Source organism: Argopecten irradians, chromosome 4 (assembly GCF_041381155.1).
Source record: "Argopecten irradians isolate NY chromosome 4, Ai_NY, whole genome shotgun sequence".
NCBI lineage: Eukaryota > Metazoa > Mollusca > Bivalvia > Pectinida > Pectinidae > Argopecten > Argopecten irradians.
In genome coordinates, this window is record NC_091137.1 from 17,994,688 (window position 1) to 18,000,761 (window position 6,074).

Sequence of the window (6,074 nt, forward strand, 5' to 3'; positions counted from 1 at the left end):
CATATATCATCTTTATATTAAGGACATATATGTATGTATATCATAGATTTGTCAAGATACATTTATATAGGGCATCGGTTAGTATAAAGTGAACCTGTACACATTTAGTGTAGCAGAACAGGACTGAGGTCGATAAAGTGTCGGAGTATCTGTCTATAGATTTAGGAGGATCCTGGGTTCGAACACTGGTCTGGCTGCTACAATTTCTCCTGTCACAGTAGTTATCTATTTTTCTATTTTATATAATTTTTTTAAAACATCACAGAACACCACTGATGATGACACATAACATAGAACATGGAAGACATCCACAGAACATAGAGGACAAAGACATTTTTTGTATATGTGCACCCATCGTAACCGCCGCAGCCCGGGCTCGAACCCAAGACCTGGAATACCTTCTCAGATTTCAAGTTCATCGCCTTCACCACTCGGCCACAACGGACACTCTATTTTATATTATGATTGATTTGAAAAAGGACTCGAAAACCATTGTTCTTTATTTTTTTATTTTTTTTATTTTATAAAATTTATTATTGTTCCAACTTGTTGAATACATATGTATACTGTCATTATTTGATTTACCCCCAATTCAAAGAAAAAGATTTCTTTTTTGTATCAATGCATTAATTTCATAATTAATGCTAATTGGGTGATTGTGAGTTCTACATGAAGCACATATTCCAAGTATATTATGAGTAATCTTGATGTGACATTCAGATAGCAAGTATATTGTAACTTTCTATAGATGTATGACCGACAGTCATGTTCTTAATTTACTAAAGGAACATTTAAATTTGTTAAGCAGCATATGACTTGAAAAATGTTTGTTGATATAGGTTGCAATGTTAAAGGTAGCATTCCACCAAGGATATGATTTTTTTTACTCTACCAATGATTCTTTCTACATGAATTCTTAATGAAGCTATCTCTTGGGTTTCAAAAACTTTGTTTGTAGTGAACTGTCCACTGGAACCTCTAAATGGTCGTATATTTAATGTACATTTTTTTTTCTAAGATGTCTCTTAAAGTAAAGCCTTCATCTGCCATGACACTGTCATTCTCATCCAGCAAATCAATCAATTCCGACTCTGTTGTGAGTTGGCGATCGGACGTTTTGCCAGGCCAGCTCAAGAAAAGAATGATATTATGCTTGATGGTGTATACCTACAAGAAATTAAATTGTTGTATGATGTTTATAATTGGAAAACGTCAAACATTGATTGATGAGACTAGTTGACATTTGAATAAACACCTCTGTGTAATATAAAATAACTCGGAAAATTTTTATTTTAAACGCAGATGGCATAGTTCTATCAATAATGTCTCTAGCCGGGAAAGGATTTAACATTTTCAGTTCTTTTTGGAGCAGCAGAATCTATGTGGAAAAATATTTAGAGAAAGTCCCTTCTGATATGTGAAATCGTTCAGAAATATCTGTTACAAATAGCCCCAACCGTAGCTTCATCAGAACAAAAAGAGTTCCAGGGATCCAAAGGATGGTCTTTCTGCCCTATTCAGTATTCCATCTTCTCTGCCTTTGGTCTAATGAAGCTGACTAAAAAAACATGTATATTTATCAATATTAGTTTGTGTTTTAGATAATCTGGTGGCTGAGATACTGCCACTTCAATCTATTTGCAAATATGTAAAATATAATAAAATAATGGGACAGGGAATTGGTAAACTTTTATAGCAGTTACTGTCACACGTGACCAGTATCTATCATGAAACTAGCCTTATAGTGACCACCTGAAGAAAGAGACTGCCACATGTGCCCCCCTTCCCCTTTAAGTTCAATGTTATTTATTTACTATATTTTAATTTAATGTCGAAGGAATTAGGTTTCAGAATCTTAAAACTGAAATGTGAACATGACTGATCTGTGTATTGATATGCTTATAAACAGCCTCAAGAGGACAGCAAATGAATGTAGATAGACCAGGGTAAAACCATATCTTTTCATCGTTGTCCCAAATCTTCTCCATCCCCTCTCCCCACCCATTTATATTTCTTGAATTGTCTTTTTTACATACTTAAGTGCTTTTGTCACATGATGAACTACATGTGTACACACTTATGAAATACTTTAAGAAGCTCCAGTTTTCACTATACCTAATTGACAAATACTTACTTGAAAAGCCACAAAAACACTTCAAATGTTGGTAGCCCTGTGTAAAATCTGGACTTTTGATCCTCAATCATTCCAATGTCCCATTTAGACCTTTTCATTTCCTTCTTTAAGTCATCAAGCTCTCTTTTCAGTAGCTCAATCTATACAGGATCTGGATCACACTGAACTCCTATTATATACATGTAGATATATTTAACACAGTTACAAGTACATTGTACATGTATATGGAATCAACAAATTTACATTGTTCTTTCAGAACATTTCGGGTTTTAAATTAGTTTGTAAAGTGAAATTATTTATGGGGTGTGAAAATTTATACAGACCATATCTGCGGAAAGGATGCACAAATCAAATGTAAAGTATATCAAATACACATTAAGTAGGATAACTTCAGGCATTAACTAAAAAAATTGAAGACATCTTATTTATACCAGATATGTCATATTATATATATCTAAAACAAAGATATCCCATAAAAACATAGGCTTCATTAATAAGCATACCTGTCTCTTCATTTGCCATGTATTCCACAACAGCAATAAAACATTTTAAATTCCAGTATTTTGGGGTCAGATCAAATAAACAAATATTTCGAGAACAGTATGTACACTTACATTTGCATTCATTTCAATGTAACTGTGGTTGCACAAAACAACAATGAATTCGCCCATAAACAGCAAATATTAGCTTTAGATTTCCTTGTGATCTTTGTTTAAAGGATATAATTAAAGCATTACTTTAAATTTGAACCTGAAAAAATATGAGTAAATTGTGTTTTTTTTCTTCCAATTAATGATATATCACTCTGAAGCAATGAAACAGGATTGGGGCAAGTTAAAAGGGAAGCCTAACCGGTATACAAATGTACCTGACAATTTTTATCTCATTTACTTATTTATTATTCTAATTTGTATACAACTATAAATGTATACCTTCATTCTTAAAAGACATGATATATACATCATCTAAATCAAGGTTATGGACAACAGGGTTGTTCACTTCATCTCCACATGGTTCACTGCAATAATTGTGGGAGAAAACACTTAACTAATGATGATGCTGCAGTGTCTGTCTTTCCCTTTTTTCCACCTCATCCATTGCATGTGGATGAAACTCATATTTGATTTCTACATACCTGCTGATTGAAACAGAGGTGTTTGAGGGCGTGTGTGCGTGAATTCACAACTTATATGATCAATGACTTGTATAACATAGATCAGTGTATTAATTTCTTTGTGGGTACTAAAATATTTAATGCACATGAATATGATAATCATGTGAATCATTGTGTAGGGGGTAAAGGAAGGGAAGTTCGGACAGGGAGGGAAGCTCGGACATTTATGTTACGCACACACTAGGCCTAACTTATTCAGAATCCTGTGTTCAAACTTACCTACCACATGTCCGAACTTAACCCCCCTCTCTGAAAATTAGGAAGACCGATGTGGGTAACTTCAGCTGGCTGTATTTCACGTATTAATCGAAATCGTTTTAAGAGAACCTATCAATATGTTGGATTTGATTGGCAGTTAAATGATATCCATCTTGTTACTGAATATTTCATGGCAAAGTTATATGTGATTTTACTACGACAGTATCTGAACTTCCCTACCTTTACCCTACATGTATAGTTCCCCCTGAATACGCCTGTGAAGGCAGAAAGGACTTATGGCAAAGTCGCAGTTTTTGTTATTTTTTTCATGTATCATTATATATTCTTGTATAATTATAAACATGTATTATATATGTAATGTTACATGTTAAAACTAGTGATACATTAGCTATTTTAGTGGTTAGACACGAAGTAATGATCAAAAGTGTCTTGTCATGCTTTACCTCTAACATTGTTGGAGTAAGTATCTATGTTTAATGCAAATCTGGTAACAGAATTAATTCAAATTGTACATTACTGTCTTTGCACAAATAAAAGTGTGTATGATACAAGAGGTCAATTTAGAAATCAAGACATAAACGTTATCCTAGCCCAATGGTAAGTTTAGAAATATCATATAAACAGATATGAATCTGGCCCTGGGAATTTATCATTTAACAAGCGCTATACTGTCTTTAATTTATTATCTATGCACATTATCTTTATTTGTAATTATAGCCAAATTACAGGGTATCATTTCAAGCTGGTATTTAATGAAACTGAAATGGAAATCGGATATGAGCATTCTCGGCCACTGACAGAACCTTCTCCTTATAGGCGAAGATAGTCGGCCGGTAGTTTATGTCGTCTGCATCTTCGCTATGCCACCCGTCTACAAAGTGCTCCGAACATACTCTACTGTACTCGTTTGGAGCCCAACCTGCCCTGTTAATTGCCTTCTCCCATGCTTTTTTTCCCCTGCCGTCCTTCGGAAAGCAAAAACAAACTCAAACCCCGCTCCTTAGCCTTAAGCTTCTTTCCCTGTCTTTTTGAACACCGGTATGCCACGCATTGTATTACCATTTTTCTCGCTGCTTGTAACCTAGGTAAACAAACGGGTAGGCGTCCGGAAGCATTTGTACGCATGCGCGGAAAACAGGACCGCAGTTTACGTGAAAAAGGTTTATTTACCTACTCTTTAATATTTCAACCAGCTTGAGATTGCTTAAAATGGATTTGCCGTAAGATTATTGCATCCTAGGGTCACATGGGCTGGAAAAAATTACATAATATTCAATTAATGGTATCATTTGTCAACTACGGATCTTTAACCTATTTAAAACAGGTTATTTAAGTTTGTTTTATGTGACAATATCATTGCAAGTTTATACTGTAAGTAGAATGATAGAATCGTAAAGCCGACTAAATCTAGGATATGCATTCCTGATCAACATACATCGGAGTTCTGTCTACTCTTATGACAAATAAACCTTATAGATAATGTTTCCTTCCCAGAAACATTTTCATGTAACTGTAATCAAGTTATTTTCAAAGAAATACACCCCCATACTATACATTTGTTGCTAGGGCCTTAAGAATAAGTTACCAAATTTAGTCGCCTTTGTGACCAAGCAATTGGGAAGTAGGCATTATTCTAACATCCTTCTAGCATTGTCGTTTCTAGAAGTTCTCTCATAAAACAAACCAAAATTAAAAAAAAATGATTTAACATAGAGATCCAGCAAATCTTATTGACAACTATACTATTGATGGATTATCTAATCTATCCCGACCTTTGTTACCTATGCTGAGATTTCTAGGCCTTTCAAGTGGCACAGAGGTACTTGCTGCATGATATTGTAAAAGGCAACTAAATTGAGGATATATTAGCTTTGGTCTTCCTAAATAACTTCCCTCTTCCTAACGTCTCTCTTGACACCGCCTTACTGTTGGTCTTCATTTGAACGTTTCCCTGTGTGAGGCAAGCTTTGGGTTTAGTTCCCAGGCCGAGACACCATAGTCTATGTAAGTGGTAGTTTATGCTCCTGCTAAGCGCTTATCATTAAGGGAGTGGAACGACTGGTGTGCCCGTTGGGGTATGTTGCTTGGTGTTTTCGGCGGTACACTTCAGTGATATAGCACTATAAGAAAGTCAAGAGTTAATTAAATATAACTTTAGATTGAATGTACATCGATTTTCACCCTTCGATCTTTGACCTCTGAAATTATCATGAACGCAGAAAAAATCGGATGTTTGAATAGCACACAACTTGCAGATGACCACTTGTTTATCACTAAAAAACCGTAAAATCCTCCTTTCTGTTTACCAAAATGCTTGTTCAGTTGTTTTACAGCAATTAAGAAAGTCGAAATTGTGAAGGTTTATGTTTTCATTTCACAAAATAATAAACTTTGAAAAAGGTGAATACAGACCATCCTGTACATGACATAAACATACTACCTGATTATATCCTATGTTTTGTCTGTTGGCTAACATATGTATAGCTGTTTAGTTATCGGACAGAATCGCAACATTGACCTTCTTTAGATTTCACTTACCATACTGCG

The 6,074-nt window shown here is 34.7% G+C and overlaps 1 pseudogene; it reads right to left on the reverse strand.

Annotated features, from left to right (window-relative positions):
- Positions 1-771: 771 nt before the first annotated feature.
- Positions 772-4,589, reverse strand: LOC138322140 (uncharacterized; annotated as a pseudogene).
- Between the last annotated feature and the right edge of the window lie 1,485 nt (positions 4,590-6,074).